The sequence below is a fragment of the Rhincodon typus genome, chromosome 39 (assembly GCF_021869965.1).
Source record: "Rhincodon typus isolate 14 chromosome 39, sRhiTyp1.1, whole genome shotgun sequence".
Taxonomy (NCBI): domain Eukaryota; kingdom Metazoa; phylum Chordata; class Chondrichthyes; order Orectolobiformes; family Rhincodontidae; genus Rhincodon; species Rhincodon typus.
In genome coordinates this window covers 8,671,455-8,695,713 of record NC_063370.1, presented here as the reverse complement: position 1 = coordinate 8,695,713, position 24,259 = coordinate 8,671,455, and positions in this window count along the sequence as shown.

Here is a 24,259-nt window from a genome sequence, read left to right as displayed (position 1 = left end):
ATGTGTGTGTGTGTGTGTGTGTGTGTGTGTGTGTGTGTGTGTGTGTGTGTGTGTGTGTGTGAGAGTGAGTGATGTCCTTGGGCCTCAAGGGCCTCTAGACAGTATTGTGTGACTGGGCCTAGCCGAAAGAACCATGTTAGCTGAGCTGGTAAATGATGTTACTTCTATTGGGTAATACCTCTGGAGTTGGGCAGTGCCAACGTACTTATTAGTGTTGACTATAGCCTTGGAAACATAAACATAGGAGGCACAGAGATGATTGACCATCTCTTCTGACAGCATTCCCCAAATGAGCCTAGTAGGAGCTGAGATAGGATTTGGGTTGGCCTAGAAAGAAAACCATCCCATGACGCAATAAGCCTTTGAGTCCTGACATTCCTCTCCAGTCAGCCTGGGTCTAACAGGAGAACAAGCTGCAATCAGGTGTCCCAGGACAAGGGCAAGCAATAAATTGGCCACTCTTTGTCTGTGTGCCACCTAATGCCATCGAGAATCCGTGGGTTGGTCAGTGGGAGGAGTGAAGGTGTCCACTTGGGCTTTGAGAGTAAATCCACTGCCACCAATCATAGAATCCCTACAGAGTGGAAGCAGGCAATTTGGCCCATCAAATCCACACTCACCCTCCAAAGTGCATCTCAGCCAGACCCACCCGTCTCCCTGTAATCCTGCATTTCCCGTGGCTGATGCACCTAGTCTGCACGTCCCTGGACTTATCTATGCAGGGTGGAATCTTGGATGAGGTATGAGCAGGAAAAAGCCAGTGTTGGGGATGGAAATGGCTGATCAGCAGAAAATACTAAATGCTACCCTCCGCACACCACCCCTCAATATCATGCCAACCCAGAGGCAGAGCAGTGTGACTCCAGACAGGAGTCTCTCTTCCATTGTGGGTGGGTTAACTTGGCAGCTCTTTTAGTCTTGACACCTTCGTAAAGAAGGGCCCACTGGTGGTTAAGCATTGCCTTGGGGGCTGATGGAGAGAGTAACAAACCAAGGACAGTGAACAATTATTTACATAGCCAGCAGATCTCTTGTGACGTTGTCCGCAGCGAGCGGGCACATACCCTGTCTGACAGCGACGGGGCGTTACCAACTAAGTGTTACAGTGAGCCAGTGCAACACTTCATGGAAGTGCACACTGTGTGCAAGACTTTTAATATATTATATCAATATCTAGGCAATATGAAGGCATGTGGCCACTGTCTGTTTTATAAAGAGAGAGTCTACCCTGTGGTAATGTGATGTCAGTCAGTTTTCCAAGTCCGTTCGGCAAAAGTTACTGTCAGTGCTGCTATCTGCTCGTCATTTCTCCGGTGGGTCAGTGAGGCATCCCTCACTGAACTTCCCTCACTAACCTAGAGTCCAGCAAATACATACCCCTCCACCACACACTCCCAATCATATGTACTCTCTCAGTCCTTTCATGGTCAGGCACTGGTTTAGTGGTAATGTTACTGGGCTAGTAATCCAGAAGACCATGCCAGTGCACTGAGGAGATGGTTCCACCATGACAGATGGTGTACTTAGAATTCAATAAAAAAGAAAAAGAAAAGGGTAGCCTACTGATGATCAGATTGTCATTAAAAACACCCATCCAGCTGGTTCATGAACGTCCTTCAGGGAAGGAAATTCGCCATCATAGCATACATGTGACTCCAGACCCATAGTAGTGTGGTTGGCCCTTTAGGCAATAAGTGCTAATCATGCCAGCGAAGCCCAGATCCCATAAGAGAATAAAAAGAAATGTACCCCCACCATCTCCACCTCTGGAATTGGGTAGACATGACCTTGTCCCGAGCATGCTCAGTGCTACATCACCAAGGGCTAATCCCTGGGCTGACTGATTCTATTGTGTGCTTGCACTGAGTTGCATGACATTCCCCTTTGCAGCATTTACTGGTTGGTCAGAGCCTGCGAGTTTGATGTCCTTCTAGGGTAGATATGGTTTGGCATAAATTGGTTTCCACTTACCATTCACTGATCTTGGGGTGGTAAGGTTACCAACCCTTGGCACCCAAAGTCCTGGTTAGTTTGAGGCAGTCGCTAGATCTGCTGAACAAAGAGCGATAAGAGTATGCTTCATTCATTGCCTTTGAAAGGGCCACCTGCTGTATCCCACTAATGCCTGGAGTTGGGAATTTGGCCGTGTGTTCCCATAATCTCAATCAATAGCTACATTGTTATCCAATAATGCTGGGCTGCACTGTGTGCTCTTTGCCAACTGTGACCCTTACGTCCTTCAGTCAGGAGAAGGCTTGAGGGCTTGAGTCACCAATGCGTTCTGCATCCCTACCCCCAAAATGCTAGTGCCATTCTGTGAATGGATGGATTCACAGGCCTCCCCCCAAGCAAACCTCTCTTGAGTTGGCATAAGTAACTTAGGCTCTTGTAGGAACAGGAGGAGGCCATTCAGCCCCTTGAACCTGGTATGCTGTTCAATTAGATCTTAATTGATCTGCCCCTTATATTCCCTTGGTCCCAACCCTTAATGTCCAGGTGCAAAAAAAATCTATGCTACTCCATTTTGACGTTTTCCCCCAACCCCTCCCCAGCCTCAACAGCATTTTGGGTGTGAGAATCCAGATTTTCACCATCCCATGGGTGACAAAGTACTTCCTGGCTTCACCCTAAATGACCTAAATTTTATTTTAACATTATTTATAGGCATGTAATGAGTTGACAAAGAACCACTGCTGTGTTAAACTCATTAACAGATCATTCCTTGACCTAACCAATGGACATTCACTGGGAATTTTAAATTTGTTCTTAAAGAAAAAGTCAAGGAAAAGCCCGTGAGTCTGTTTCAAATCTCATGCATGATAGTCTTTGACTCGAGAGAATAGTTGCTTGCCTTTTGCCTTGCTCATGGTGGTCTGCAATCCAGGCCGAGGAGTCCACCCTGAGTTTTAATAGGGTGGGCTGTTTGCTCTCGCCATCGTGTTGCAGTTCTCCACCCTACCACCAATTGTCAATCCAGTATTCAGAGCCCAGACTGTGCTCTTTAGCATAGCTTGTGGCCAAAGCCCAACCTGACTGAGTCTGAGGTTGGGAAATGACCACCACTAGATCAGTAGTTACTCCATTTGGGCAAGTTCTCTTGTGATTGTCAGCCTAGTGTTGCTCAGGATGACCGTCACCATCTGACTGAGGTGAGCTCCCTCCCAGGCACACGTACAATGTACAAACTCCTAGCATAATCAGTTCCTGGTCCTGGTTCAGAGCCTGAATTTGGTCCTGGTCTGGTTTTTGTTCTGGGCCAAATTTGGTTCCGGGCCTAGTTCTGAATCTAAGTGTGTCATGTTGGATGGACACATTGAGGATACAATAGGGAGGAGCGCTCAACTATAATGTCCAATATTTCTATCCTTTAAGTGTATATGGGCAGCCTCCCTAACAGCCTCCCAGCCCGAATTTCCTGTGTGCCTCTCCCAGTCAACCCATCAGCCCAAGACTCGGAAATCTCTTCACCATGAGCTGAATTCCTTTCTGTTTGAGCTTTCTATCGAGTTGAAAATTGACAATTGTTGGAGTGATAGGCTAATGCTATGCAGTGTTTGAGACAAACATTATCTTTACACCCAACTAAATTTGTCCTTTCCACCTGGATAATTTCACTTTTTTTTTTACATCAGTGCTGGCCTATTTTCCCTTGTTTTGACTAACCAGTCCCATCCACTGGATATTTAAGCAACAGCTCGCCCTCTAACTAGTGGCCCCACAATGGTGTATCTCCTGCCACGGCTCTTGAACCTCACTTGTATTTGCTGCTCTAGTTACCGCCTTATTTGGTGCTTTGGTGATGCCACACTTGAGGAATAGTTAACAGCAATGGAATGGAGCAGTGAGCTGGAGAGAGGCAGTGTGGTGTGGGAAGCAGGGCAGATAAATGTTGGAATTGGGGCAATGCAAATATCGCAATCCCAGGATTTCAAAGACAGTAAATTAGTTTAAAACTATAAATCATGTAAATTGCTCCAATTCTTTGGCACAGAATGTAGTCCAGATGTCTCTAACAGTGAGATTGCAGGCACAGTGACTGCATGTGCAGAATGTAATCCCCTGAGATGCATTGGTACAAATGCGGCCACTTGAAAACCCTGAATCAAAAACTGACATTGCTGGCAAAGCTCAGCAGGTCCAGCAGCACCTGTGGAGAGAAATCAGAGTTTTGGGTTGAATGACCCTTCCTCAGAAGCGGTTCTCAGGAAGGGTCACTTCACCCGACATGCTAACTTTGAACTGATGAAGGGTCACTCGACCTGAAACATTAACTCTGATTTCTCTCCACAGATGTTGCCAGACCTGCTGAGCCCCTCCAGCAATTTCTGTTTTTGTTTCTGATTTACAGCATCTGCAGTTCTTTCGGTTTTCACTCTAAAACCCTCTTGTCGCTGTCTTTACCGTGGAGCTGTCCTTGGTGCTGAACCAGGAATGTAGCCTGCAGTTGGCGGAGCAATCAGCTGACAAATGTCAGTGATGAGGGGAAAACACACCATGACTGATAAATAATTGCGCAGTGTTCCGTATTTGAGCGGAAAACGTTTGATTGGAGGGGCACCAGAGATTTCATTTGATAACTGTCCCAAGTCTGCAATTACAGTAAGAAATAGGACCAGGCCATTCGGTTCCCCGAACCTGCAATGTGTTCACGGCTGACCTGATTGTGGGTTCAATTCCACATTCCTGCCAACCTTCTGTATGCTTTATAGGTCAAAAGCAGCCTTATTGACTCAGCCCACCACTGCTCACTGTGGAAAGGAATAAATAATATCCCTTTGAGAGACAAAATTCCTCCTCATCTATGTGTTATTCTGACTCTTTTGCCTTTGCTTCTAGATTCCCCCAATAGGGGAAACACCCTCTCAGCCCCTAGCCTGTCAAGCCCAAACAGGAATCTTGTATCTTTGAAGAAGATCACCTCTCATGTTTATAAACTGCACCTGAGTATAGGCCCAACCTTTCCACATAAATCAAGCTCCTTCTCATTCCACATGTGGAGGACAAAACGAGGGACCAACAAATCAGATATTTGCTGACAAATCCAGTGGGCATTCGAGAGGATTATCTTAGAACATAGAACTGTACAGCACAGGAACAGGCCCTTCGGCCCACAATGTTGTGCTGAACTTGATGTCAAATTAAACAAAACCCTTCTGCCTGCCCTTAGTCCATATACCTCCATTCCTTGCATATTCATGTGCATCTGAAAGTCTCTTAAATGCCCCGATCATCTCTGCCTCCACCACCACCTCTGGCAGCGCATTCCAGTCTCCAGCCACTCTCTGTGCAGAAATCTTGACCCTTACATCTCCTTTGAATTTTCCCCCTCTCACCTTAAATGCATGCCCACCAGTATTTCAACTCTGTGAAAAAAGATTCTGATTGTCAACCCTATCTTGACTGGTGAGAATGTGGGCCTGACTCCCACAGGCAGCAGTCATAGTGAAGGGCATGCATGCATTTTAAGGGAAATGAGCTAAACACACAAGGAAGAAAGAATTAGTGCAGTATGTTGGCATGATTAGATAGCGAAAGTTTGGGAGGACTCGTGGAACATAGACATTGGTATGAGAAGAGTTGGGCTGAATGGCCCGTTCCTGTGCTGTAGTGGACTCTTGTCTCTTCCCACCTATGTTTTCCTACAAAAATAGAAGAACAGTGTAAACTTGTTGGAGAATTAGAGACTTGGCTCCAACTGAGCTGTAATCTCAGGGATTCACTGCTGAGCAGTACGGTGCTTGCTGTCAACGATGCTGTGACTGAGCACTCATCTACAACTGCAGTTTCCAAGCCTGTCAGTTACTGTCCCAATTGTCTTGCCCCTGAACTGAGTGTAGATCTGTGCATAATTACCCTTTGGTTTTCACTTCCTTCCTCCAGCACAGTATAGAAGAAGGACACATCAAATATCCAGGCTAGAAGTGGTTTGACTGTCCATTGGGTTACCATCAGAAATTGTTTTTTAAGCCTTTAGGATGTTCATTCCTTCCATTTGTATCCTCCCTCATCACTCTGACTCCTCCAGGCTCCCATCCAAAGCTCAGCTGAATCCAGACAGGAGGTGTTATGCTGGTCATTTAGAGTCGTAGAGGTTTAGAGTGTGGAAATTTTGGCCCAACTTGTCCATGTCGCCCAGTTTTCACAATTAGTCTATTCCCATTTGCCTGCACTTGGTCCATATTCCTCCATACCTATCCCATGCATGTACCTGTCCAAATGTTTCTTAAGTGACAACATTGTACTTACTTCCACTACTACCTATGGCAGCCCATTCCAGACACTCACCACCCTCTGTGTGGAAAAATTGCCCCTCTTGACTCTTTTTTTTTCTCCTCCCTCTCACCTTAAACCTATCCCTCTAGATTTAAAATCCCTTACCATGAGGAGAAGCTGTTGGTTATCGACCTTATCTATGCCTCTCATGATTTTATAAACCCTTATAAGGTCAGCCCTCAGTTTCCTATGCTTCAGGGAAAGAAGTCCCAGCCTATCTAACCTCTCCTTATAACTCAAACCTTCCAGTCCAGGTAACATCCGAGTAAATCTTTTCTGCACTCTTTCTAGTTTAACAATATCCCTTGTATGTTGGGGCAACCAGAACTCCATGCAGTGCTCCAAATGTGGCCACACCAATGTCTTATAAAGCTGCAACAAGACATCCCAAATCCTTTACTCAATGTTTTCGCCAGTGATTTGACTGAGGAAGCCATCATGGCCATAGAATCCCTACAGTGTGGAAACAGGCCCTTCGGCCCAACAAGTCCACACCAAACCTCAGAGCATCCCACCCTGACCCATCCCCCTATAACCCACCTAATCTACACATCCCTGAACACTATGGGCAATTTCCCATGGCCAATCCACCCTAACCTGCACATCTTTGGATTGTGGGAGGAAACCAGAGCACCTGGAGGAAATCCACACAGACATGGGGAGAATGTGCAAACTCCACACAGACAGTCACCTGAGGCTGGAATCGAACCCGGGTCCCTGGCGGCGTGAGGCAGCAGTGCTAACCACTGAGCCACTGTGCCATGGCCAATCCCGTCCTCATTGACCATCCAAATGTCCCAGGATGAAACAGTGAATGGGGGTAAGGAACCAGAGATGCCTGGTCTCTCCAACTCCCTAATGAAAGGGTTCAGAGGCCAATTGTCTAATCCTCCATTTGCACCCTAACATGGGATCATGTAGCTCTTCATATTTTGGACTTTGAGACTTTCAGTTTTGCAATCTTGTTGGGTCTCCGTATTACACTACAGAGAATTGCAGATTTCTCATTGTACTGATATCTTTCCTTGTGCTTGCTGTAATTGAGCCCAGTTTCCCAATATATCAGCCTGGTTTACAATAAGTAAAATGAGGGAATGACCTGTTATAATTACAGTGTTCATCCTGAGACTGTGGGCACTTTGGCCCGATATGGCAGACAGAGAAAGGAGGGGAGGAACTCTGTTGCATGTGTTTTGGAGGGTGATTCCATGATGAAATTGAAACAGTACCAAGCACAGCAGGCCTGTTCACAGTCACAGGCATGTTACAGTGCAGAAGGAGGCTGTTCAGCCCATCATGTCTGTACTGGCTCTTTGAATATGCATCACTACCTCTGCCTATCTCCTGATGTTTTCCCCCATACCCTTGCCAAATACCCTTTCCCCATATTCTATCTAAATAAACATAAATGCTTCAACTGAACCTGCCTCCACTGGAAGTGCATTCCATACTTAAACTACTTACTGTGAGAACAATTTTTTTCTTGCATCACGTTTGCTCCTTTTGCAAATCCCTTTGTATCTGTGCCCTCTGGTTCTTCATCACTTTATGAGCGAATGGTTTCTCTCTAACTGCTCTATCCAGCCCACTCATGATTTTGAAAACCTCTTTCTGATATTCTCTTGCTCCAAGGAGCAAGGGCTTCTTCTCTTCAAGGAGAACAGTTTCAACTTCTTCAATCTAACCTCCATAATAGCATAAGGTGGAGGAGTAGGCTTAGGCTATTTGGCGCATTCAGTCTGCTCCACCTTTCCATCATAGCATCATATGTTTCTCAGCCCCATTCTCTTGCTGTCTCCTTGTAAACTTTGATCCCCTGACTAATCAAGAACCTATCCATCTCTGTCTTAAATACAATCAGTAACTTGGTCTTCACAGACTTCTGTGGCAGTGAGTTCCACAGACTCTCCACCCTCTGGCTAAAGAAATTCCTTCTTATCTCCCTTTTAAAAGGTTGTCCCTTCACTCTGGAACTGTGTTGTTGGCTCCTAGTCTCCCCTACCCGTGGAGGCATCTTCTCCATGTCCATTCTATCCAATGAGATGTCCCCCTCATTCTTCTACACTCCATCGAGTACAGACCCAGAGTTCTCAACCTCTCTTCGTATGATAAGCCCTTCATCCCCAGGATCATTCTTGGAAACCTCCTCAGGGCCCCCTCCAAAGCCAGCACAACCTTCCTTAGATACAGGGCCCAAAACTGATCACAATATTCCAAATGAGGTCTGGCCAGAGCCTTATACAGTCTCAGCAGTTTATCTCTGCTGATATATTCTAGCTGTCTTGAAATAGGTGCTAACATTGCATTTGCCAACTGAACCTGTATGTTAACCTTAAAAGAAACCTGAACTTGGACTTCTAAGTCCCTTTCTGCTTCAGATCTTGCGAAGCCTTTCCCAATTTAAAAAATAGTCTACACCACTATTCTTCCTTCCAAAGAGCATTATTTCATACTCTCCCACATTGCATTTCATTTGCCAGTTCTTTGCCCACTTCCCTAACCTGGCCAAGTCCTTCTGCAACCTCCCTGTCTCCTCAGCACTAACCTGTCCCTCCATCTAACTTTGCACCACCTGCAAACTTAGCAACAATGCCCTCAGTTCCTTCTTCCAGATTAATGTTATATTCAGAACATCTTTCCTCTTTCGATTTACATCGTTGGTATCTATGTGGATTGTAACAACTGGATCTTTCCCCTCCCACTCCAAGTTCCTCTGCAGCCGAAATAAGAGATCCTGAACTCAGGCACCAGGAAAGAAACACAGCCTTCAGGATTCTCGATCCCAGCTACAGCGAACAGTGTCTATTCCGCTGATTACGCTGACCCCGATTACAATGACATTTCTCCTTTCTCCCCCTCCTCTTGATTGGCTCCCTGTACCCTGGTGCTGTGCTCAGCCTGCTCATCCTCCCTGCAGCCCCTCATGCTCGCCCACATGGAGTAACAGCGCTTCATCGAAGGCTACACTGATGATGTTACCCAGCAGGGTAATGAAACATCTGCGGAACAACGAACCCGCTCGGCAACCCAACCAACCACAACATCTACAACCCGAGCTACAAATCCACTCTAAAACCCAAGAATCTCAAACCTGTTAGACAAGCTGAGGCTCCTTCAACACTTCTTCCTGGATCACTCTACCTGCCTTGCTTGTAGTCACACCCTCCTATCCCTGACTACTGATTAAATTTGGGGTAGTTAATCTAAAAGCAATTGAAGTTCCTCATTACTAGAACCATTCCTGTAAATTGTTTCCCCACGCTTTCCAATGGGTTCACATTCTTCTAATAATGTGCCGTCTAGAACTGTATATTCCAATATTCCAGCTAGGGTCTGTTGCTTGTACATGGTATCACCTTTGTTTTATGTTGAACAGCATAGGTACCAAATGAGTGTACAGACCTCAGGCCCTTGTCAACTCTTTGCCTCCTGGATCACTTCAAGACTAACTTGTTACCTAAATTACCCATTGAGCCCTACCATGTGACTGAAATATCCCCTCCATGAGCATGCTCAGTAACAACAGGCTTGGTAAATGCCACCATGCCAATTTTGAAAATTTAGTCACTAGAATTAACATAAATGTCTAAAAATTTTAAGGAAAGCAATTATTAAGAAGAAAATGTTTTTTTTTTAAACAAGAAAGAAATCAAAGTGCCAATCAAACAGTATTCAATATAATGTGACTATTTTAAAACACTGTCTTCTGACAATTCAGAGATTATACAATATAGTGTGTGTGCTTTGATTTTGATACAGGTCAGAAAAAATAGTCTACAATACTCTGAAATGCACAGTTTTGTTTTGATTTCTGATTTTCTTTGAAGCCCATTCTATAATGACAACTATTTGCATGTCCTTAGCCGTTCCAGTCATTCAAGTTTACATTTGTTGATAAAATTGTTTGAAATAGTTCCTTTTTAACTTTCTAGTATGTTAAAACGACCACTTTTGTTGCCCCAGTTATCAGGATTTTAATATATCTTTGATATATCATGCCCCATTATGGGAGTACCAATTATATCAACATGTAACCAATCCCATTGCTGAGCGACCATCACATTATTGAGTGACCAATCCCATTGATGAGTGACCTATCCTATATCCATGAGCTAGCAATTATCCTCCCATCCACTACTATCAATATTCCAGTCATTGAGTTAATCAGACGCTGCATAATCACAATCTGGGTGGTTTTAGTTCTTCCCAACATTCCGATTAGCCATTACCATCGCAGTTTGAGACTCTATGGCTCTAAGTATGTGAGTGTCTGATTGCAAATGTCCTACTCTCAAATCACCCACACATCTGTAATGGCCAAGGGACGGGAAGATCTGACTGGGTACAAGATGGACAAGTATACAAGAGGGACAATTTCCTTTAGTAGGGACTTATTACTTAACTTTAGGATTTAAAACATCCTCTGAGGGTTGAGAGGAGAAAATTGACAGAATGACAGCCCAAATATGTCACAGTCATCACAGGTTAAAACTGAGATCATTGGAATTGCGATAATAGCCTGTAAGTGAGGCTTCATTCCTATTTAAAGAAGCCCCCTACCAAGCCCTAAATTATTTGGCTCAATAAATCTATATGGGGATTTTGACAGTTGGAATTGAATCTGGACAACAAGGAATCAGTCCCTGACCATTATTATTTTCTATTCTACGCATGGAAATGAAAATTGGATAAGGGCTACAATTTACCATCACCAACAACTAGTCTCACCCTATTAAGGACATTATTCTTAATCTCCACAATTCAATTCCCTTAAACCACAATCGCTCAAATCCTTCCCTCCCAGTAGTTCCCTTAATCACATTACAACTGACATCTTAATGATAATGGTCTAATCATTCATCAGGGATTGATTAACTCTGCAGGCTAGTTTATTTGAAACAGTAAAACACATTAAGTTACAAAGGAGAAATTACAGCAAACAAACTCTGTGTGTGTGTGTGTGTGTGTGTCTTTAGTTTACAGACCCACAGCAGGCCAAAAGGCAGGCAGAGTCGCAACATTATATATAACCGCTGCATGGAGTCCTTAAGATGAATTCACTTAAAGCTAAGGTGCACCTGCAACCACCTCAGCCACAAATAATTTACTTCCCTTGACCTGTTTTACTAAGTCAGTAACTTCCTCAATGAGAGACAAAATGTTTTCAGAATTATCCTGATTTGTCTGATTGTGCTAACCAGTGGTTCTTTTAATTAGTAATTACTTAACAGAATGATTTGTGTTCAAACTAAGTTACTGAAATCCTTATGACTTGGTTGAAGGCAAGTGTAACATTCCCCCTGTGTAGTGTTTCCCTTAAATAGATGCACTGATCCATTCAATTTGTTCAATAGCATTTTAAGTGTCTAAAAATTAATCTGAGGCAGAAATTCTGGCCTGGGAATCACAATGTAGCTTGATGATTTACAATAAATCCTACCTCCAACACCCTACTTTAACACCCCGTGAAAGAACTGGAACTTGCTAGGGAATCAAGGAATTGGTGGGAAATTCAAGTTGATTTAGAAGATCAGTCATACTCTTATTGAACAGCAGACAGGCTTGAGGGGCCAATTGGTCTACTCCTATTGTTTACATTCCTGCATTCATGGGATAATCCCTAATATCTCTGTTTGTTCCTTCCAGCAGGTCCAGTGGAAGAAAGGGGAGGTTGGGATCTGGGCTGGGTCAAAGGGGGTGAGTAATGAGATTGGATCAAGACAACCTCCAGATTGATACTGTACAGGAATGTGGCTGGAGACCAACCAAACTCCACTAGGGAACCAGATCTCCGCCAGTGTACTCTCTATCCTGTCCTTGGCAATACAGTTCTGAACCTTCTGGAGGTGATTTGGAAATGGGTATTGATAGGCGTTGTTAATCAGGAATTGTTCAGGGACAGCAAACCCCCCCCGCCTCCAACGAACAACACTTGATCAACCATTTGGTCTGTGGATGTTCAACTCTAGGTGAATGTCATTGCCATTTCTGTTGTTATTGCTTCAATCTACTGAAGTCCTGTACCCAACCCATAAAGAGGTTAGGCATTCCAGAGGAAAAGCTGATTTAAATAAAATGGTAATACTTGGAAATGGACATACTGGTCATTATTGAAGTTTGAGATGAATTGGACCAGTCTGCCTCATCCCCTAGTTTTACTGGATTGTCCCTCTGAGGATGTGACTGGGCATTGGGACTCAACGCCGGCCAGGCAAACCTGTTTTTGAGGATAAGTACCTTTTGAAAAGGCAGGCTATGGAAGGTGGGGTTATTTCGAAGGAAGGGGAAGCCCTTCTCTGAATCCCACCTTGCTTTTTTTTTAACCCTTTGTGCTTAAGAGTGCCAAATCTGGAGTCAACCATTGACTTCCTTTGTCTAATGATTGAACTGTCCATTTATTAGCTTCTCCATTTATTTCATTCCATACCAGGCATCATTATCATGAAATGGTTTGTAAGGGATTGGCAAATTAACACTGACTAGGCCGGAGGCTTATCTAACAATTCCATTGCCATCTCTTCAACTTCAGAGAAACCCATCCCTGCATTGTAATCTCAACATATCATGATCATTCGCAATTTGCTGGTTTACTTGCACTTTCTTCTTGACCATCCCCATTCATTGTGAAGTGTACAAGCAAGAGGGCTCGAACTCTGAACTCTGACCTCTCAACCCCCTCAAGACCTTTACCCCTTTTGAAGGTCCATTCACTAAAGCAAAACGCTTGTGTGGTTCGAGTCCTCAATTCCATTATTTCTGACAAAAAGAAAATGTGCAATTGACTTTTTTTTAAAATTTTAAGAACGGAAATTATATTTTAGGACTACTGCGTGCTTGTCATTGTGACCTACTGGCTACTCCAAAACTTTGCCAAGTGCTCCCCATAATTCGGTGTAAATAACTGTCCTGCGGAAGTTGTGATGACGGTGGAGGACTGGGGAACATATTTCCTCTACTTGTTTCCTTTTTCTGTTTTTGCATTGGATTGTTGCTGCATTTTAAAAGAAACAAAAGTATTTATTTCAATGACGAAAAAGAACAGATTTTGGAGAAAAATAAAATAAAGATTAAGGGGAATACTGGAATGCTGTTATTGATAGTTATTTCAATATCGGTAAAATTAAATTTGGTTTTACTTGATCTGGTGGTAGCTATTTATCAATGATGTTCTGTAGAATGTGTATGTTTAATGCTGAGTTGTATTAACTTGTGAGGTCTGCATTGCTTGCTATTATATTTACTCATTTCACATATAAATGTGGTTCGTTCATTGCATCTTGTTGTGTCCTGTCGCATTTTTCTCGCATATCACTAATCTCAGTCCATCTAATGACGCATTTTACTTACAAACCACACAATCTCCCCCACTTGCCCAACTCCTCTCACCCCCCACCACTGCCACCACCCCTATCCCCCCACCTTCGTTCTCCTCCTTTCAGCAAATCATTCACCTCTATACTCAACACTCACCGAAACTTGTAGAAGAGTTGGATTGGGGTGGGGAGAGGAATGGGTGCCTTTGTTCACTGAAGCACTTTTCCCCCGCTGCACAGGCAGGGTACAGACTGAACTGGCAAAGTTGAAGGGTCGTGGGTGGTGGTTGGAGGAAGAAGATGCAAGAAATAGCCACCCCAGCAGGAGGTACAGAGGACTAGGGCAGTGATGGGACCTGGTCAATGCCTTACCCGCCCGCAGCTTGGTGGAAACGATCCTTGTATGTAGACGTACGTTGCTGTTGGCAGACATTGGCATAGGGTTACCATCTTTCTCTCTCTGGTAGTCCATCAGAACAAGGATGTGGCTCATCGTGAGGACCTGAGGGTGGAGTCAATTAATACAGGGGAAACTTGCAGTCCAGTTACCTGACAGTACTGGCCAACCAGGAAACTCCCGCTCTTTCTCCCTGCCACTGTACTGTGGAAGGATTTTACAGATTGCCATCTTTGGTCGCATTACAACACTCCTCTCATGGCTGCCGTGCCCAGGCGTGGGAATTGAACCCAGAGCTTCCGATCCAAGAGTAGGGACTCCACCTACTGCCTCATAAGATTTCCAGGCAACAATGATTGCACATATTGCTGGAACTTTCATATCTTGACCCACTTCCAGCCTCCCTCACATTGGTATGTTTGGTCTTCCAAAATTTAACGTCCCCTCCCCAGGGCCAGTCAGACAATAGACTTTACATTACTTGACTGGATGATTTCTTAACTGTCAGGTGCCTTCTTTTCAAATTGAAGTGACGATACAACTTATTTAATGCGCCATTATTTTTTTCCCAAGGTTTTCTCACAACTGAGTCATGGGGATTGACTTTCAACTCCTGAAGATTCCAAGTCAGTCCTGAAGGGTTGGCAACCTCACCTCAGAAGCAGGGGTGCTCCATCTGGTTGGGTAGCTTGCATAACACGTATAAAAACAGCACAGTACAAATAAAAGGCTGCAAAATGCACTCACAACGTGTCTCTGCTTAAAACAAAAGGCGTATCTATTGTGACGTCAAGACTGCTATTCAAGGAAAGTCCTAGACTTAATCCTCAGTTGCTGCTAAACTGCAGAGGGACCTAAAGGTCCAGGCACTAGGCCCATTCACTCTCTTTAGGCATCGTGCCCTGAGAGTGCATTGGTGAGTATTGACTTCATAGCCATGAATGGGGCAAGATACTGCTGTAGTTTGCCCTTGCCTTCTGTAGGTAGCTGACCAGACACATCTCCTGCTCTCCATCTCTTATTGATAATTGTTAAAGGATTTGTAGGTTATTAATCAAAAACTGAGAAGCCCTGGGCCAAGCCAGAGCTTCTGGGTCAGAGGCAGGGATGGTACCTACTATGCCAGAATATCTCCCACTACGACTGATTGACACAGTATGAAGACCAGCACTGGGGTTTGGGCCAGACTGTGCTCTGTCTTCAGTCTGATCTTCGACTCTATCAGATTTTCTGGGTCATTTGGACAATTGTCAACTTTACAGGCATTTAATCAAAAATGATGAAATGAAAAGCGATGACATTTGGTCTTTGTTAAGGGGAATGAATGGAATCTTCACGAACAATTCTGGTTGCACTTCTATAGGAAGGCTGTGTTAAACTTGAGAGGGTGCAGAAAAGGATGTTGCCAGGGTTAGAGGGTTTGAGCTGTAGGGAGAGGCTGAATAGGCTGGGGCTATTTTCCCTGGAGCATCAGAGGCTGAGGGATGACCTTATATTGAGGCCTATTAAATCATGAGGGGCATGGATAGACTGAACAGCCAAAGTCTTTTTCCTAGGATGGGGGGTGTCCAAAGCCAGAGGGCTTAGATTTAAGGTGAGATGGGAAAGATTTAAAAAGGACCTGAGGAGCAACTTTTTCAGGCAGAGTACGGAATAAGTTGCCAGAGGAAGTGGTGGAGGCTGGTACAATTACAACATTTAAAAGGCATCTGGATGGGTACATGAATAGGAAGGGTTTAGAGGGATATGGGCCAAATGCTGGCAAATGGGACTAGGTCAGTTTGGGGTGTCTGGTCGGCACAGACGAGTTGGACCGAAGGGTTTGTTTCGGTGCTGTAAACAATGTGACCATGGAAACAGAACCTTGTATTTATTTGGGTAGTTATTCATTGGTCACTTCTCTTGGGAGGGATGAAGCTAGAAGGAGTGAAAGAACAGTGTGAAGTGCCAATACACCAGCCATTAAATGCTGCGCCTCAGGTTAACTAGGCCATTAAAATAAAGCACTGGAGTTTATTCACAATTGGAAAGAAGGGACATTATACTAAACCCGTATTGATCGTTAGTTAAATGGCAATTGACCTGCACAATTCCGGTCACCCTCTTACAATAAGGATGGAGAGGGGACAGACAAAGGTGACCCCAGAAATGCATGGGACTACACGAGGGAAGGGTTGACTGTCTGTATCTGTTCTCTTAAAAAGAGAAGGCTGAGGGATAGAATTCCAACCAGCTATTTGGCCCAATAAGTCCACACCAACTCTCTGCAGAGGATCCCATCCAGACCCACCCTATTCCTGCATTTCCCATGGCTAACCTACATAGCCTGCACAATTTAGTGTGGCCAATCCATCTAACCTGCACGAAGGAAACTGGAGCAAACCCACGCAGACACAGGGAGAATGTGCAAACTCCACACAGACGGTTGCCCAAGGGTGGAATCGAACCCGGGTCCCTGGGGCTATGAGGCAGCAGTGCTAACCACCATGCCATCCCAGTCAGGATAACCTACTCAAGATCTTTAAAATGGTCAAACGTTTTGATCAAGTGGACACAAGAAAGTTTTTCTCTCATGTGGGAAAGAGCATAACTAGAGGCGTCAATATGAGATCTTCGTTTTAAACAGAAATCCAATGGGAACTTTGGAGGAAACGTCTTCACTCAGAGATGGGTGAGAATGGAGCTTGGTCCCACAGGGAGCAGTTAAAGTGAATGGTGTGGATACATTTAAAGGTAAACTAGCCGAAGGAGAAGGGAATGGAGGATGACAATGATGGATTTGGATGGGATAACTGGGAGAGGGTGTGAGTGCAGTGGAGACGATAGATCAGCCAGTTGGGCTAAATGACCTGTTTTTGCGTCTTTAATGTAATCCTATGTAATTAACCATTGATGTTGCAGGTCTGTTGACCATGAATGTTCAATGCTTAACTCCCAGAGTGTCCTGAGTTTCTGATTCTTGGTCTGAGCAAGATTTGGGCCTTCATATTCAGCCCATTGAAACCATTCAAAAACTGGCTTTATAATCTCCATCCAATGCTGTTGAGAGTTCCTGTGTTAATGCGCACTAAGGTCCAACATCCTGTTAACTGTGCTTAAACTCCTACATGAATGAGCGGGGTTCCTAGAGAGTGACCATCATGTGTAGAGCTGACCCCCTGCAAGAGACAATGGCTTAAGACCAGGAACAAAGACAGTTAAGAGGAAAAAAGTTATTAGGAGAGGCTGAGACTTTTTTCACTGGAGGTTGAGGGGTGACTTTATAGAGGTGTATGAAGTTATGAGGGGCATAGATAAGCTGAATGGCAGGTGTCTTTTCCCTAGGGTGGGGAGTTCAAGACAAGGGTGCATATTTTTAAAGGTGAGAGGAGAGAGATTTAAAAAAGCCATGAGGGGCAACTTTTTTAACACAGAGAGTGGTTCATGTATGGGATGAACTTCCAGAGGAAGTAGTGGATGCAGGTACAGTTACATTTAAAAAACATTTGGATAAGTTTATGAATAAGAAGTATTTGGAGGGATATGGGTTTAGTGCAGGTGGTTGGGACTAGTTTAGTTTGGGATTCTGGTCGGCATGGACTGGTTGGACCAAAGGATCTGTTTCCGTGCTGTATGACTGGGGAACATAGAGAAGGCCATTCAAACCTTTGAGGCAGTTCCAGCATTCCATTTTCTCATCACTGACTTGTATCTTAACCCCATTCCCCCTGTCTTGGTTTCATTGCCATGTTTAACAAAACCCCTACTGAAACCCATTCTCAAATCTTCAATGGACCCTCTTCTCTACAGTCAGCGGCTTTCTCGGGGAGAGAGATCCAGGTCTCCCCCAACCTTTGTGTGAAGATATACTTCCTGACAGCATCCCAGATATCCGTAAGTGGTGAGGGCCTGCAGGTCAGACTGTCATTTTAAAGGATGCATCTTGCTGAACGTTTTTTTTCCATCTAACCTGGCAGTATTGTCCGCTAACATCAAATCAACTAGTGTCTCAGGTCAGACGGCTTGAAGGTATTTTCAATACAGATTAATAAAGAAGGTAACTAGAGCTGTGACCATTATAAACATGAGCCTTGTTTGAGGTCAGGGTGTAGCAGAGAAAGTATTACAATTAAGCCTCATCCCAATGGCGGTATATGTAATCAAAGGTTGTTGCAGCTAAGGGTCTTGTACTGAGAGTGAGATATGTAACAGACTGTTATAGCATAGAGTTTTATATTGATGGTGGGACATGTAACAGAGTTTTATAACATGGAATCTTATACTGAAGTTCGGATATGTAACAGCAAGAGTGTTATAACTGAGTGTCATACTGAGGGTGGGATATGTAACAGTGTTATATCTGAGTGACTTAGAGGGTGGGATATTTAACAGAGAGTGTGTTACGACTAACAGTCATTCCAGATCCACAGTAATGTGGTTGACCCCTTACTGTTCTCTGGGCAATTAGAGATGGACAATAAATGCTGGTCTAGCCAGCACCACCCACATCCCACAAACAAAAATACATACTGACCATTGGGATATGTAACAGAGAGAGTGTTACAACTGAGAGGCTTGAAATGTATCGAGGGTGGAATACATAACAAAGAGAATTATAGCTGAGAGATTTATAAGGGCCAAGAATTCTGACAGAAATGCTTAAAGGCTCAAGTCAATTCTCATTGTGTTTGATCACAAGAACTCAGAAATGTTCATCCAGCTGCATTGTCACTCTTGCAGCCCTGTGTCGCCTCAGCCCTTGCTCAGGTTGGTAGTTTGTTACCAAGTTGTCCTCTGGCTGTGAGGATGATTGAAGCCTGAGGCTATCCCTCACTCCACTCCAACTGGCTTAGAACACACAGGTCGGGGATTATGCAGACTTTAAAGCAATGTCTTCACAATCATCTTGTTCTGAATTCCAACAAGGTGATGATGAGAAAGGATAGCCTCAAACCATAGGTTGTCTTCCAAGATTGACCAGGAGGTTGACTCCATTCTCCTCCAATTCTAGCTTCTTGCAATTCCTTGATTCTCATCATTCCCCCAGTGACAGAGATTGCTTCAGCTACCTGGTCCCTAAGTTTGGGAATTCTCTCAGCCTCCCTCTCTCTGCCATTAAAAATCTACATTATGTGGCTTGATATTAAATTTGGTCATATATTCCATTTAAAATGCCTTGATTTGGGCTACTATGTTAGAGGTGCTATGTAAATGCAAGCTGTACCTTGTTGATTGGGATGCACCAACTAACAGCAGGGACCCAATTTGCTGCTCCAGGCAGCACTGCCATCTTCAAACAGCCTCTCTGCTTCCTCCCCACCTTGCCCTGGGTCATATTCCAGTATACCAGATACCAGCAATTTACCTGCTCTCCATCTCACGCATTTATGGGACAGAATTTTACTCCAGATTTCTTCTATATCAGAGCTGATGGTTGCAGCATAACCTACCAACACATCCTCAGTGCAGCCTCTGATGAAGCGTTGGTGTGTTTTCCCACCTGGTTTTTAAACTCTGGGGTCCGTTGCGATGGATTGCCTCACTTCTGGGTTGTAACACTCCCCGCCATGGACAGGACCAATGTCATCTACAAGATCCCCTGCAGAGACTGCGAGAAACACTACATCGGACAAACAGGAAGGAAACTAATAACAAGAGTACGTGAACAGCAACTGGCTACAAAAAGACACGACCAATACTCACTCATCTCAATCCACATGGACAAGGAGAACCACGACTTCGACTGGGACAACAGCAAGATCCTGGGACAGGCTAGGCAGAGACAGGCACGTGAATTCCTGGAAGCATGGCAGTCCACGAAGCCTGCTATTAATAAACACATTGAACTCGACCCCGTATACATTCCGCTACAGAGGAAACCCGGAAGTGAGGCAATCCATCGCAACGGACCCCAGAGTTTAAAAACCAGGCGGGAAAACACACCGACGTTTCATCAGAGGCTGCACTAAGGATGTTACCAAGGACGGTAACGAAACGTCTGCGGAACAACAAACCAGCTCGGCGAGCCAACCAACCTCAACACCCACGACCCGAGCTATAGATCTACTCCAAAACTACCAGCACATGCACACCACCCTCTCCAAACCCCAGAAGTCAAAATCATAGAATTATAGAATCCCTACATTGTGGGAGCAGGCCATTTGGCCCATCAAGCCCACACTGAACCTCCAAAGAGTATCTCACGAAGAACCAACACCCTATCCCATCCCTGTAACCCTGCATTTCCCATGGCTAACCCACCCAGCCTGCACATCCCTCAACACCATGGAACAAAATCCGAAAGAATTGCGGATGCTGTAAATCAGAAGCATAAGCAGAAATTGTAGGAAAAGCTCAACAGCAAAAACAGAAATCGCAGGAAAAGCTCAAAAGCTCAATATGGGAGGCAATGGCCTAATGGTATTATCGCTGCACTGTTAATCAAGAGACCAAGATAATGGTCCAGGGATCTGGGTTTGAATCCCGCTGTGGCAGATGATGGAATTTGAATTCAATAAAATATCTGGAATTAAGAATCTAATGATGACCATGAATCCATCGATGATTGCTAGGAAAAATCCCATCTGGTTCACTAATGTCCTTTAGGGAAGGAAACTGCTATCCTTACCTGGTCTGGCCTACATGTGACTCCAAACCCACAACAATGTGGTTGACTCTTAACTGCCCTCTGGGCAATTAGGGATGGGCATTAAATTGGTGGCCTAGCCAGCAACAATCTCATCCTGTGAATGAATTAAAAACAAGGTCTGCCAGCATCTGTGGAGAAAAATCAAGAGTTAATGTTTCATTAACAGGAAGGTGACCCTTCCTATTCTGAGGAAGGAGCTTTTCCAGCAATTTCTGTTTTTGTTCCTGGATACTATGGGTAATTTAGCATGGCCAATCCACCTGGCTTACACATCTTTGGACTGTGGGAGGAAAATGGAGCACCAGGAGGAAATCCACGCAGACACAGGGAGAATGTGCAAACTCCACACAGACAGTCGCCCGAGGGTGGGATTGAGCCCAGGTCCCTGGAGCTGTGAGGCAGCAGTGCTAACCACTGAGCCACTGTGCTGCCCAATTATTGGGATCCAATCCCAATTTTCATAATCTTTCTCTAAACAGAGAATCAGAAATGTTGGTAAGATACCCCGCTTTCGTGCAGTCGCTGGATGTTTCTCTAGTTGGGGAGATGGCGGCTATGTTTAAATCGAATTGACCAATTTGAGAATGTTACACATTCAGCCTATTTCCCTCAGTGAATCGGGGCCGATCAGTGGCTCAATCTTTTAGAAGTCCAACCTGATTGCTGAGGACCCAGTGCGCTACAATGTCCAGAGAGCTCTGAGCTGTAAAAGGTCACAGATTAGCTAACACTGACGTGCACTGGTCAGAAAGGTTATAACTTAACGCCTATATGCCTTAATGCCAGAGAGGTCAAATTGCACAGATACAGGCCTCTTTGCCTGCTGTTCTGTGCCTCTATGTCTCCATGACTTATCTCTTGCCAGTGAAGACCGTGGTGAATGGGTAAGTGCAGACACGTTGTTAGTAAGGACAAAGCTTCCCTTTGCCAAATCTGCCCAGGTCTAGCATCAGACTCTGAAAAGGCATTCTCCTGGTGACAATGCTAACTCGCTCCATCATCCAGAGAGGCACCTTTCCCACACCGTAGGTTTCACCCAGTTACCATCAAGACATTGGTCCTTTCCAAATCCCATCTATTACAGAAACCATACAAAATAGGAGTAGCCATTCTGCCCTTCAAGCCTGCTCTCCCATTCAGTATTATCATCCAAGGCAGTCCTCTGTTCCCACTTTGTACTCAAACCCTTCAACCCCTTTGGCCCCAACAACTATATCTAACTCTCACTTGCAAACATTCAGTGTTTTGGTCTCAACGGCTTTCTGTGACAGAGAATTCCACAGGTTTACCATCTTTCAAACTCCGGTGAATGTTAAGTGATGGTTGATCTGCACCAAAACTCCAGATAAGCCTATAGGCCCGAGATTAATTCTAGAATCTGCCTGAATTGGAAGGGGTAGGGTGGGAGGGGAGAACAATCCAGCTCTTAACTGGCTGAGCTACACAAAGGGATGGAGAAGGGGACATCCTGGGCCCCCAGAATTTTGATCTACCTCACAAACTGCTGGTTTTAAATCGTGGCCTCACTCAGGACAGGCTGCACCCTCTTCCTAGGCCATCTGGGCAGAAACAGACATGAGGGAAAGGGCAATGACCATCAGATGTTGTTGCCTCTCCTGCCTCCGTCATTTTTTGACCATAAGGCTCAGTGTCTCTCTCTCTCTTGCAAAATATCTTGAGCCGGATAGAGACTTTAACTTAGGGGAGGCGATGGCCTTGTTGTATGATCGCTGGACTGTTAATCCAGTGACCCAGAGGATGTTGTGCGGACCGGCATTTGAATCCTACCACAGCAGATGAGTTTGAATTCAATAAAAATCTAGAATTAAGAGTCTAATGATGACCATGAATCCATTGTCGATTGTTGTAAAAACCCATCTGGTTCACTAATGTCCTTCAGGGAAGGAAACTGCCATCCTTACCTGGTCCAGCCTACACGTGACTCCAGACCCACAGCAATGTGGTTGACTCTTAACTGCCCTCTGGGCAATTAGGGATGGGCAATAAATGCTGGCCTACAGGTGATGGCCTCATCCCGTGAATGTATTGGACAAAAATCTGTATTTGACCTCAAACCTGTATCTGGTATTGCATAATATGGGATCACCGGCCAGATGTTTGAGGGCTCTGTGCTCCTGCTATCTACGTCAAGCTTTGGTACAATATTGTTACGATGTCCCTGAGGAAGTGGGGAATCGAACGGCCTGCAGGGAAGGCCACTTTTAGCAGCACTATCTGGCAGAAATTATCGAGTGGAAATTGCATTCAGAATGGCCATCATTGCCTCAGATTTTTGTCTTTGGTTTTACTGTGCGGCTCCTCTCAATGTTTTGGTTCATTTTCAAAGGGGGCTCGGACTACATGTGAATCACAACATGTCTCACAGCCCGGAGGGGACACAGCCCTCGTTGACGTTGCAACAAACTGAGTAGAAACCGCTTCTTGTTGCCTCCCTTCTACCCCGACCCGGCCGGTGAGTGTTGTCCTGGGAAGTGACTTGGGCAGTAAGGCCCTGCCCCTGCCTCATAGATTCTGTCCTCCTTTCCTGCTCCTGTTGGTGTGCTGTGCCCCCGCGCAGTTAAAGCTACGTTGAGGTGGTGGCTTGCAGTATGGCCATGGCTGCCTTGTCTCCCAGGGCAGACGCATTGCCACGGGGGGAAGCAGTCAATAATCAGGCTATAACAGAGCAGTCCTTTTCAGTCACAAAGGTTCAGCAGTGGCCAGGTGAGGCTGAGTTCCAAAATCTCATGTTGACTCAGTTGTAATGGGGATTCGAGGGGCTGTAATAGAAATTGGGGTGGTCGTAATGAGGATGGGGGGGTTGTAATGTGACTCAGGTGGCTGTAATAGAGATTGGGACAGTTGTAATGAGGATTGGGGGTGTTGTAATATGGCTCAGAGGCTTGTAATAGAGATTGGGACAGTTGTAATGAGGATGGGGGTGTTGTAATGTGACTCGGGGTTGTAATAGAGGTTGGGATGATTGTAATGGGGATTGGAGGGTTGTAATATGGCTCGGTAGGGTTGTAATAGAGATTGGGATGATTGTAATGGGGATTGGAGTGTCGTAATGTGGCTCGGGGGAGTTGTAATAGAGATTGGGATGATTGTAATGGGGATTGGAGGGTTGAAATGTGGCTCAGGAGAGGTTGTAATAGAGATTGAGATGATTGTAATGGGGATTGGAGGGTGGTAATATGGCTCGGGGGGGTTGTAATAAGATTGGGATGGTTGTAATGAGGGTGGGGGGTTGTAATAGAGATTGCAACGGTTGTAATAAAGATGGGGGTTTGTAATGTGACTCGGGGATGTTGTAATAGAGATTGGGACAGTTGTAATGAGGATTGGACGGGTTGTAAATTGGCTCAGGGGATTGTAATAGAGATTGGGATGATTGTAATGGGGATTGGGATGGTTGGAATAGAGATTGGGGGGTTGTAATATGGCTCCGGTGGGAGTTGTAAAAGAGATTGGGATGGTTGTAATGGGGATTGAGATGGGGTAATAGGGATTAAAGGGCTGTAATGGAGAGGGGATTTGTAATGAAGAGGGAGCAGTTGTTGTGGGGATTGGGATCGTCATGATGAGGATTGGTGGAGCAGTAATGGAGAAAGGGGTTGTAATGAGGATTGGTGGAGTTGTAATGGA